General features: G+C 47.3%; 1 pseudogene; it reads right to left on the bottom strand.

Annotated features, from left to right (window-relative positions):
• Positions 1-5: 5 nt before the first annotated feature.
• On the bottom strand, positions 6-10,130 carry LOC149858584 (uncharacterized; annotated as a pseudogene).
• Between the last annotated feature and the right edge of the window lie 2,134 nt (positions 10,131-12,264).

The raw sequence follows: 12,264 nt of genomic DNA, 5'->3' as shown, positions 1-12,264 counted from the left end.
CTTAGTATCACAGGTCTTCAGACAGTCCTAGGCTCAGAGCCTGCAAAGATTATTTCTTTCATGCTGCCCCTGACTGAGCTGAACTGGGAGGACCTGGAGCTCTGTATCCAAGAGAGCATTTCCTGACCCAGACAGGGTTCACTGCTTTGGCATGTGTGGGTCTGCCCATCCCAGCTCCGTTCAGCTCAGCACTTTTCCCAGTTCAGGCCCATGCAGCATGCCCCAGCCTCTTAGCCATCAGAGGCAGGGACCCTCATTCAAGACATGCCCCAGCCTCCTTGCCCCCATTGTCTAGGGCAGCTCACCCCTGTGGGACCCTGCTGCCAAGCTGGGGACCAGGGTTGGCCATTGTCCTCCCAGAGAGCCATGGCTCAGGACACCCAGTTCCAGCACCAGATACAGCCAGCTCTGAGGCAGGGCGGTTGAGGAATAGCCACACAACACTGCATGGGGAAGGCTTGTCTTTGTAGAGCAGTTAGCTCTGAGGTACGGACTCTGGGGAGCAGCGGTCTATAATGCTGCAGTTAGGGTTTGCTAGCTGTAAGATGTAGCTAGCTCTAGAGCAATACAACTGGGGAGCATATGCATTTAACAAGGTGCAGTGGGAATAGCCACATGAGGATGCCACTGAGATGCAGCCACTAGGGCTGTGCAAAATGTCACCAGCTGTTTTATTTTGACACTTTCGACTCATTTTGAGGTCAAAACAACAAAATTGAAGCGAAATAAAGGCCATCAAAATAGCCTTGAAACATGTTTCGACCATAGTGCTGGGGATGGAAAGTCAGTCCACACTCCATGAATTGCTCTCTCTCTCTCATATCCGGACCTAGTTCTGGAGCCATGCACAGAGCATCACTTAACCCCATAACCCCAGCGTCCTGTGAGCCCTGCTCCACTGAGACCAGGCTGACAGCTCCCTTTTCTCCACTGGGTACCACATTGTGGAACAAGATTGACTTGCACCATCCCTGCCCTGCTTGTTGCTGCATGGCTTTGTGATACAATGACTGGTGCATGGCCTTCCTGCCCGAGAAGGGCATTTAAAGGGTGTGATGGATGTTACAGCCTCCAGGCCTATTGCTGCAGTTCTTAGCCCTAAGATGGGGCGGGGGGTGTTATTTTATCAAGAGAAGCCAAAGCAAGTTCCTCCAAACTAGATGACAGCTTACTGAGATATTATCCATCAGGCAACATGATACATGCTATATATAGCAGAAAATACACAGATATCCTCACTGCCTGGGGGTGAGGTCTCAGACCCCATGGTTTGAAGCAAGTTCCAGACTCCCATCCCTCTGCCTTGGTGTGGGAGAGTTTGATGCAGTTCAGGTTCAAATTTCTGTACTCCCACCTGTTTATCTGAGAGCATGCTCTCGGCCAATGGAGCAGGGAAACTCAGTCATGACCTGTGACCATTGTTCTTTCCTGGGGTCTTCTTCTTAGCATGGGGCATTATCCCTGGCCTGTGTATCTCAACTCCCTTGAAACTATCCCTTACAATCCACTTCTCTCACATGCTCATGGTTATGAGTCAGACTGCACTGCAGATCACAGGATCTGGGAGGAGGAATGTAGTCCAGTACAGCAAAAAAGGGGTGAGGGGTGTTCAGGACTCCACAACACAGTTTAGTCTAAAATCTTTTATTTACTGTCAGTCAGGTGGTCAATCTAACTGATGGGATACAGGCAAGAGCACACAAGCCTAAAGCTGTCCTGAAAATAGGTATCTTGAGACATCCATTACTTCTTGATTTGTTGTACCACACAGTCATGCATTTGTATGCAGCTAGACAATATTCCTTTCTCTTCCCAAAGAATCAATGAAGAGCTCAGCACCATGGATGGAGAAGGGAGTCCAGAGCAAACACCGAGCAGAGTTTTTTTCTGCATTCCAGCAAGGAACAAGATCCCAGGGGTTGCCTGTGGTAGACAACTGCTGGTTCAGAGGCAGATGGAAACAATTTGACTGCAGGGGAAGCAGTAGGTTTAGCCTTAGGCTGCCCCTGAGCCCTGGCCCTTGGCAGCCACTCCACTAACTTCACTGGATGCTGTGGGAAAGCTTTGAAATATAGACACATGGACATAAAAGGAGTCTTTACATATGCTGGGGGGAAGGGTGTTTAATTAGTGTGGCTCAACAAATTTTAAAGCACCCCTGCTGGCATTTTGTAGTGCAGGGATGCTGGATACACATGATGCCAAGGCTGCTGGAGCATTCTAATCAGAATGCTCCAGCTGACTGATTAATTGAGTCTACTCAATCTGCTTGATTGAGCAGACTCAATTAACTGGGTCTGCTCCAATGCATTCTAATTAAAATCGGTTGGAGCAGGGGTCAGCCATGTGTATAGGTACAGAAACACACTCCAGCTCTGCCCATTGTGGCTTTCTCTGCTATGTTTCCCATTGCTCTGGCAGGGCCAGAGAGACAGGCTGAGATCCTGAGTCTCAATACGTGGCTGAGACGATGGTTTAGAGAGGAGGGGTTTAGGTTTCTTAGGAACTGACGGACCTTTTGTAAAAAGGAGGAGCCTGTACAGGAGGGATTGTCTCCGCTTGGGCCAAAATGGGACCAAATGGCTGGCATGTAGCATTAAAAAGGTGGTAGGGAACCTTTAAACTAATAACTAGGGGAAAGCCAACAAGTATGGAACAGCACATGGTTCAGATTGTCACATTCTGTAAGTGAAGCCATAAGCAGCCGGGATAAATAGGGAGGGAATACACAGGTGAAACACAAAGACCAGTATGAACAAGTACATTTACTGAGGAAAAGGTCACATACAAGTATCCAACTGGGCAACAAGAAAAAGTATGTGTGCTTTTAAACTAATGCCAGAAGTCTAAATTCCAAGATGGGGGAACTTTAATACTTAGCAGTAAATAATGATATTGACATAGTAGGCATCTCATAAATATGCTGAAATAAGGAAAAAATCAATGGGATACTGTAATACTAGGATTCAAATTATACAGGAAAAACAATAGGTTGTAATGGTGGAAGAGTGACATCTACATTAAAGACTGCATCAAATCAAAATTACCAATTTTTCAATGGGTAAGAGAGGTACCACAGAATCTCTAAGGATAGAAATTCTGGGTTTCCATAGAAAAAAAAAGTACACCTGGGATATCCTATTGATCCCTAGACCAGGATGGCAGCAACAAGCTAGAAATGCTAAGGGAGTTGGGATAGGCTGTGAAAGCAGATGTTAATTATCCACAAATAAACTGGGTCTGTCTTTCCTCAGGCCAGGATGCAAAGACCAAATTTCTTAATGGTATAAAAAACTGAGTTCTGGAGTACTAGGCCTGGAGTCTACAACAACAGCCACTCTTGACCCAGTCCTAAGCAGTGCACAGGATGGGTGCAAAGGTTTAAGTGTTACTAAGCCACTCTGCAATAGTGAGTACAATGCAATTGAGCTTGACATCCATGTCATCGAAGGGGTGTGAGCAAACAGGACAGTTTGCAAGCAGTTCACTGGGGGCAAGAGGAAGAAGAGCAGGAGGAGCAGGCACTGGATCCTGCTCCTGGAAAGTAAGTGATTTTGGTCTGTTTGGTGAGCTGGTTGTGGGCTGGGGCCTCTGAGCAGTTGGCAAGTGCTGCTTGCTGAGTGATTGCTGCCTGTGCCTATCAAAAGCCTTAACAGAGGGGTGGAACCAGCCCAAGCCAAAGAGAGCACAGAAGGAAAGCAGCTGAGGGACCGAGGGACCAAGGGAATAGGGGGGTACGAACAGGGCAGCTTGAAAGCAGTTCCCAGGTTAGTTTGCCACTCCACTTTTTGAAGAGGAGCCTTCAGAGTAAGTTCCGCCTTTAAATCAAGAGTAACTAACCTAGATATCTAGCTGGAAAAACTTAAAATTAAATAATGTAGCATTTAGACCTTGGCTTACATTTCAATACTTGAGTTTCTTGTTTAATATGTAGCTGCCATTAGGGCAGAGTACTGTTGAACAACAGATGAATCCACAAGATCTACATGTCTAATCAAAGGGAACCAATGAATAAAAGCATCTCTAAAAACCAAGCTAAGTTTTTATCACTTAAAGAAAAAATGCAGGTAAAAGTTCAAAATGGGCACTACCTAGTTCATTGTACCAAGTGTAGTATGTATATATAAATCCCCTTATAAATCCATGGTGCATTTACACTTTGAATACTGTGCCCAGTTCTGGTCCCCACACCTCAGAAAGGAGATAGAAGAACGAGAGAAGGGCAACAAGGCTGATTAGAGGTTTGGGGGGCCTTCTCTATGAGGTGAGACTAAATAGCCCAGGCCTGTTCATTTCAGAAGAGAGGTGCTTGAGCAGGACATGAGGGTTTACAGAATACTAAATGGTGAAGAGAAAGTAAATGAGGATTTATTATTGACTCTCTCTTACCAAACAAGAACTAGGGGTCACCACATGAAACAACAAGGCACTCAGTTTAAAATGAACAAAAGGAAACTCTTTTTTACCCATTGTATAATTAATTAATTAAATTATAGACTAAGATCAAGGTGTGGCAGGTGAGAAAATGAGGTTAGAATGAGAGAGCTGGAAGAGAAGCAAAGTGTGACCATCAGTAAGCCAAAAAAGTCCACCATGCCAATATGCAACTTTAGGAAGGGAAGTTACATAGAAATGAAGAAATTAGAAAAAAAGTGTAAAGGAGCAGTAAAAAAGGTAAACAGCCTGCAGGCAGCTTGGAAGCTGTTCAAAAATACCATATCAGAGGCTCAGGAATAGTGTATACCACAAATCAAAAACAGTACCAAGGGATTCAGTAAGACCCCCTGCACAGTTTAACAGGAGAGTTAAGGAGGCCATTCAAGGCAAAAAGGCATCCTTCAAAGAAATGGAAGGTGTGCCCAAAAGAGGAAAAAGGAAAGCCCACAAACTCTGGCAGGTCAAGTGTAAGTATAAAATATGGCAGGCCAAAAAAAGAAAAATTGAGTATCTCACCAAAGATGCTGAAGTTAATAATAATTAAAAAAACTTAAAAAAAAATACTTCAGAAGCAGGAAGCCAGCTAGAGGGTCAGTGGGACCATTAGGTGATTGAGGTGTAAAAGGTGCACTCAGGATGATAAGGCCATAGCAGAGAAGCAAAGCACCAGTATTTACCGCAGAAGATACTGGGGACATTCCCATGCCAAATCAATTACAACATGGAACTTGTTGCCACCAGATGTGGTAGAAGATGAGCGTTAGCAAGATTCACCAAGGGGCTGGACACGTTCTTGGAGGAAAGGGGCATCCATAGCTATTGAGTGCAGGAATGAGGGGTATGACCTCTGGATCAAAACTTCCTAGACCTTAAAGCCTGGAGGGTTCAGTGGGAAAGGAACAGGGGGAAGAAAACCCTGGTCACACCCAGTTCACTCTCCCTTTCCACTCTACTGCTGTGCTGGGCAAGATGGACCTATGGTCTGACTCAGTACAGTACATGGCAGTTATGTCCTTAGGTTCCAGAAATGTTCATGCTTTCATGAACATCAGAGCAGTATCTGAACCTTTATCAAGTGGGGGAAAATCTCATGATTCTTATGTTACTCCTTTGCTTCTCAACTCCAGGTGCAGTGCAAACCCAGCACCTAGTGAATGGGGAAGCGAAGGCATTTCAAGCTAGGTGTCAGGCTTCCCTTTCCTGAGAATGGCACCTGGGAATATGGGTACATAGGGCATACTGAACACTGCCCCCTCTGAGACAGACTGCTGCTGTGGTACAAGCAAGCCCTGAGGGTTGCTAAGCTTATAAAAAGAAGCCAAAACGTCAGCCCTTGTCCCTCGAGGAAATATTCTGAGAGGGAGGATTTGCAGCTGATGATCCACAATAGAGCACAAGATCTGGGGAAGAAAGTGAGGAGAAAACTGCCAGAAACTGTCCGGTGTGAGTTTGGGTATCATCTGTGGGTGCGCTGGTGCTTGGTGAGATCTGAACTAGACCTGAAGTGCTTCTTGCACTCACCACAGCCATATGGCTTGTCCCCTGTGTGCAGATGCTGGTGGACACGGAGATTGGATGGGTGGGTGAAGCTCTTCTCACTGAGTGCAGCAATAGGGCTTCCCCCACTGTGCGCACACTGGTGGGATTGGAGGTTGGACAAGCGGGTGAAGCTCTTTGGGCACTGAACACAACCATACACCTCCCCTGTGTGCAGGCACTGGTGGGACTGGAGATTGGACAGGCGGGTGAAGCTCTTCCCACAGTCCACAGAGTGATGGGGCTTCTTCCTGGTGTGCAGATGCTGGTGCACTCGCAACAGGGCTGTTGAAGCTCTTTCCACACTCCAGGCAGCACGGCTTCACACCATGGATGTGCTGGTGCTAGATGAGAGCAGAGCTCTGGCAGAACCACTTCCCACACTGGCTGCACCAGTAGGGCTTCTCCCCAGTGTGGATGCGCTGGTGTACTTGCAGTGGGGAGGCTTGGTTGAAGCTCTTCCCACAGTAGCTGCAGTGGTAGGGCTTCTCCCCTGTGTGAATATGTTAATAGATGTGGAGTTGGGATGGGGAGACAAAGCTCTTCCCACAGTCCTGGCAGAGGTGGGGGCGTTCACCTGAGTGCATTTTCTGGTCCGTGATGAGATGGCATTTATTTTGGAAGCTCTTCCCACAATTGGCACAGGGGTGGGCTGTCTCCTTCCTGTGGGTTCCCCCATACACCCTGAGCTCCTCTTGGTCCCTGAAGCACTCACCACACTCCCTGCATGTACACAACATCTCTCCACTGCCCTCGTGGCTCCTCATGTCTCTTTGCCCTTTGGATCCTTCCCTGCACTGGAGCTCAATTGGTCTCTGTCCACATAGCACAGGAAACTGGTTTCTGGCTGGAAACAGCTCTGAGGTGGCAGGCTCTTCAAGCAGAGTTGAACAGCAGCCTTGTGGTAGTCTTCTGGGACCTGCTGGGAGAGAAGGAAACCCTGAGATTGGCCCCAGCACTTCTGGCAAAGGGAAATCTGTGCTATTCTCCTGTACCCCAAAGCAGGGTTGGGCCTTGGCAGTTGGATGCCCAGTGAAAATAAGAGGTCTAAATTCAAATAGTCCCAATGCTGGGATGGAGGAACTAGGGTGTCCTCTAGTTCCCTGGTGGATTTTGGGTCTAGTTTCCCAGTGTTTCTATCCCAAACTCAAGCCGTATCTGAATGGGGAGAACAACATCACTTCAGACCTCTCTTTTATACCCTGATCATCCAAAGGCCCAAGTGACTCCCTGAAGACAAATATAGGATAGATGTACTAGCATGGGATCTGAATGGCTCCATGCTCTCCAGAGCTGAGGGCGAGACCAGAAGCAGCTTCTTGAAGCAAGAATGAAGCTTGCTAAAGGCTTGTCTTCACCACAGACATGGTGGGACATGATGATGGCTGCCATCCTCCAGACCAAGATCTTCACCTGAGAGGCACCTTGGGGATAGAACCTGCTGCTTACTCTTGAGAACTGGATCTCTGGTAGTGCTGAGAATGATATCTGGGGACATGGGTGCATGGGGCATGCAGAGCACTGCCCTCTCTGAGAGACCATTGCTCTAGTACAGGCGAGCCCCAAGGGCAGATGGGCTTACACAGAGAAGCCACAATGTCAGCCCTCAGGGAAATATTTTGGGAGGGGAGGATTTGCAGCTGATGAGCCAGATCTGATATGAATTCTCCAGCTCTCTGAGCTGGAAAGAGCAGAGTTCTGCTTCTTACCTGCCTGTAGGGGAGGGTCTGGTCTGGTCCAGGGAATGAGCCCACAGAGCACTGATCTACTTATGTGTCCTCTGTGTCAGAGGACTCTGCACCAGGACAAAGGTCTTGGGGTTAACCTGCTCATGGACTCTAGGTCTCAGGGCCCAGGGCTGCTGCCACCTAGGGCCCCAGAGATGCATCAGAAAGAGGGAAATTCTAGTGCCAGTCATGAGGAGTCTCTCTCTCGCAGGGCATGAGTGTCTGTGAATGCCCAACTGCACCAGGGAGCCACATGGTGGGTAGAAGAGCCCCAGCCTCTATAGCCCAATCCCTTGAGTTTCTGCCCACCACAAGAACTGCCATGGGACTAGATAGGTGCCAGCATGCCCTTGACTGGAGCATTAACTTTTCCATTGCTGGCCAGAGAGGGACATTCAGGCTCATGGTGCTCCATGGAGACTAAATCTGTGCCTAATATCAAAGCATCAAGTGAAACTTTGGCCCTAAACCCACATGACTTCCCTGGTGGTTGAGCTGGGCCCTCCTCCCTCCATTATGACAGTGACTCCTACCAAGGTACCTGTGGCTGAGTCTGCAAAAAGAAGGATAATAGGAAATATTGCTGAACAGGTGAATTTGGATCACAGCCTCCTAATTAGGGGAAGGAGGCAACAGTTGTCAGTGCCCACACCATTGAATAGCAGGGAATGGGAATCCTCAGCTGCCTGGATGAGACAAAGCAGGGTAAGCTCTTGGAGGTCAGTAAGTACACTGGGGGTCGAGCTCAGGGCTCATTTCCACGGTTCCAGCTCCTAGTCCCTCTGGTACTGAGAAGTGCTAAGAAGGTAGGGTAGGGACAATTGACTTGACTCACCTGGAAACAGGCCCTCAGGCCATGTGCATTCTCCAGGGTCTTCAACATCACAGACCCAGAGCTCCACTTCCCCTCCCTGGATGCAGTTGATCAAGTCTGGTGTGGGACCTTGATATTCTGTGTGGGGAAATGCAAAAAGGGCAGCTATGCCTGGTTACTCGCTATACAGTGTCCACCTGGGATTTGGGGAATGGATGCAGTGGAATCAAACATTCTAAGTGGACTTGAAGGAACAGGAAAGATGGACATTTAGCATCAAGGAGAAACCACCCCAGACAGAATGATAGAAACAATCTGTAAACGGCATTTAAAAGCAAATTCATTAAAGTTTTAGGACAACTAGAGTACACAGTGCTAGACTTCAACATAACCACCATTCAATTAGATCTTCCAACTCCTTGAAAACGTTTCCCAGTTGCTCTTGAGTTATTGCACTAATTGCAGTGGTGATCCCAGCCCTAAATTCCACCAAAGACCATGGTTTTGGCAAGTAAACTACACTTTTAACGTGTCCCATAAAAAGAAGTCTAATGGTGACAGGTCAGGTGAATGAGATGGCTAAGCAGTTGGTCCACCTCTGCCTATCCACTTCTCTGGGCAAACATCATTTAGGAACTGTTATACATTCAGAGTGTAGTGGCACAGAGCTCCATCTTATTTAAGAATAAATTCATTATTACTTATGAAGTTTGGCATTGTGTACTCTAGTTGTTCTAAAATTTTAATAAATTTGCTTTTAAATGTCGTTCACAGATTGTTTCTACCACACCTACAACCTAAGTTATTAAAGTTTAAAAGTGCATAAGGACTTTATGAAGACCTTGTACTAGAGAGAAGAAAGAGAAAGCTTTGAGAGAGAGAGAGAGAGATACACACACGTGTGTGTCAGATACCAAATTCAAAAGAAAGGGAGAGTTGGCACACTTATATATGGACACATCTTATCTTGTTAACAGATTAACTTCAGGCCAAGAACTAGAAACAGGCTTATTCTTGATGATGGTTTGCAGTGACAACTTTGGAAGTGAAAAGAGTCAATGACAGTGGGATGACAATAAAACTTTATATAGGAGTGAAAAAGTAATTCGTTTCAGCAGCATATAGAAAAGGTAGTAGACCCACACATGCTCTGAGGGACCATGGTAGTGTTAGAAATGGAATATTGTTAGAAATGCACAGCTTGCATCTTGCACCTGATAAGAAAGAAATACTGCCCAAGGCTCCTTTCTCCCCCTCACCCGCCTTAGCCTTTCTCATGCTGATTACAGAAGCTGGAATTCAACTGCCTGTGGCCTTGGGGTATGAACTGTTAGTGAACTGTTGTGGTTTTGAGCATGCTTAATGAACTGTTGCATATTTACCTCTCTGCCCCGCATACTTAAGTAGCTAATTATACTATACATGCGATGTATGTAACGATGTAACTACATGTATGCTTGTATGAAACGGAAATAGCTGTAAGAGTTCCAGTGTCTGCACACGTGCTCAGGAGAGAGAAGATAAATTCCGCTTGCAAACACAATTAGTTTGTCAGAAGCTGATTTGGGCATCAATGCCCCACTCTGACCTTGTTTGCAAACAAATACATCCTTTTGTGCCAGCTGATGTCTGTGTGTCTGTGATCTCTGAGCGCCTCCAAGGAAACGAACCGCACTTGTGCAACAATTGGCGAGCCAGCCAGGAGTTCTTTGGATCACCCCGGAACCCAGTGACAAGATCGTCCCTGCCGCCACGGGGAGTGCGCACCGAGCTGCCTTTTTGGGATCGCCCAGGGGGCTTGAGATGTGAGTCGGGGTATCCGGGAGATTAAAGGCTACGTGTGCAAAATTTTTGGTTTCTGAGGACGCCAGACACACATTCCGGCATTCTGATCGAGATCTCTAGGATACCTGAGTGAGTATATGAATTCCCTTGCCCAGTTTGGTTTCTGGATCTGGGGGCAAAGACCTGTTCGATTTGGTTTTGTACTGGGGGATTTTTTGGCCCAGTATTTGGTGTGCGTAAGACGTACTTTCACGAACGGTCTGTGGCTAGGATCTTTTGGTATTTGGTGTGCGTTGGGCGCACTCTTGTGGGCATTAAAATGGGTGCGGGTAGCTCCCGTGTAGAAAGCTCGGGTACTCCTTTGGGTTGTGTTTTACAGAACTTTAGCAAATTTACAAAGCAGGCAGATTATGGGGTGAAGATGAAAAAGGATGATTTAATTAAGTTTTGTCAACTCGAGTGGCCAACATTCGGGGTCCACTGGACCCCGAAAGGATCCTTTGTAGTAAAAGAAGTGATATCGGAGAGGGGGGCGATGCAACTTTTGTCTACACTCCATTTAGTACTTCAGATTTATTCAATTGGAAGAATCAGAGCCCCTCTTTTCGTGAAGACCCTGAAAAGATGAGGGACTTGTTTCAATCCATTGGGCAAACCCATCGACCCACTTGGGCTGATGTCCAGATGATGCTCCAAACCCTCCTGACCCCTGAGGAGAGGAGATTGGTGTTGGGGACAGCAGAGCGCATTGCAGCAGCCAGGGTAGAAGCGGAGGGAGCTGCTGTTCGTACCTTGCGTGATACCTGCCCTGTTGAGGAACCGAGATGGGATAATTATACCGCAGAAGGAAGAGAGCTGAGTGCACAGTATCTGGGGATTATAGTGGAAGCAATGGGGAAGGCAGTGCCTCGAGTTACTAATCTGTCTAAATTGTATGAAGTGAGACAGGAAAGAGAGGAGGATCCCTCAGCTTTCCTCAGGAGGCTGTACGAGGCGTTCCGCAGGTTTTCAGACCTAGGTCCAGAAGCCCCAGATAATCAACGCATGGTAAATCTTATGTTTATTGGTCAATCCGCTGCTGATATTCGTAAGAAGCTACAGAAAACTGAGGGAGGTGCTGGGAAACCGATTTCAGAGCTGGTGGAAATTGCATATAAGGTATATGGGAATCGTGAGCAAGTGCAGGATCGCAAGGAGGATAAAAAGGCTCAGCGACAGATGGCAGCGCTGGCAGCTGCTATAACTGGAGGTAACCCTGGAAAGGCTGGGATACAGAAAGGGAAAGGAGAAAGAGCGGGAGCAGATGTTTATGCTTACTGCAGGGAGAAAGGACACTGGAAGAGGGAATGCCCAAAGTTGAAGGAGAAGAGAGAGGGTGAACCAAGGGGTCACCTCATGCGGGCAGAGGAAAAGGGTGAGGACACAGAATGAAGGGGACGGGGATCTAAGACCACTACCCTTCGGGTTGGAGCCCGAGAAGGTCCCATGGTAACCATTAGGGTTGGTGGCAAAAACTTTGAAGCCTTGGTGGATACTGGGGCTACATTTTCAATGATTCCAGAAAACCCCGCCCGGTGCAAGAGCTAGTGAGCAGCATGTTCTTGTGGAAGGGATTGAGGGAATGCAATCCCGACTCCCCATTTGTAAGCCACTCCTCACCAAAGTGGGGGACCATTTGCTTGAGCACTCCTTTGTATATTCTCCAAGTTGCCCGGTTGCACTACTTGGGCGAGATCTACTCACAAAACTGCAAGCTGAGATATTTTTCAGAGACGATCAGATGGTGGTCCAGTTACCTGTCAAGCAGAGCTCGAATTACCAGATGGCTCTCCTGGAGGACCAACGCCCTGTAGTAAGTTCTGAAGATCACATGACTGGAGTAGACCCTTCGGTGTGGGCTGATGGAACCCTGCACAAGCTAAGTCGGTCTCCCCGGTAAGGATCATACTCAAGGATGGGGAGGGG

This window comes from Crocodylus siamensis, chromosome 8 (assembly GCF_052110815.1).
Source record: "Crocodylus siamensis isolate JL-2025a chromosome 8, ASM5211081v1, whole genome shotgun sequence".
NCBI classification, from domain to species: domain Eukaryota; kingdom Metazoa; phylum Chordata; order Crocodylia; family Crocodylidae; genus Crocodylus; species Crocodylus siamensis.
The sequence above is the reverse complement of the archived record's forward strand: the minus strand, read 5'-3'. Positions and strand labels throughout refer to the sequence as shown.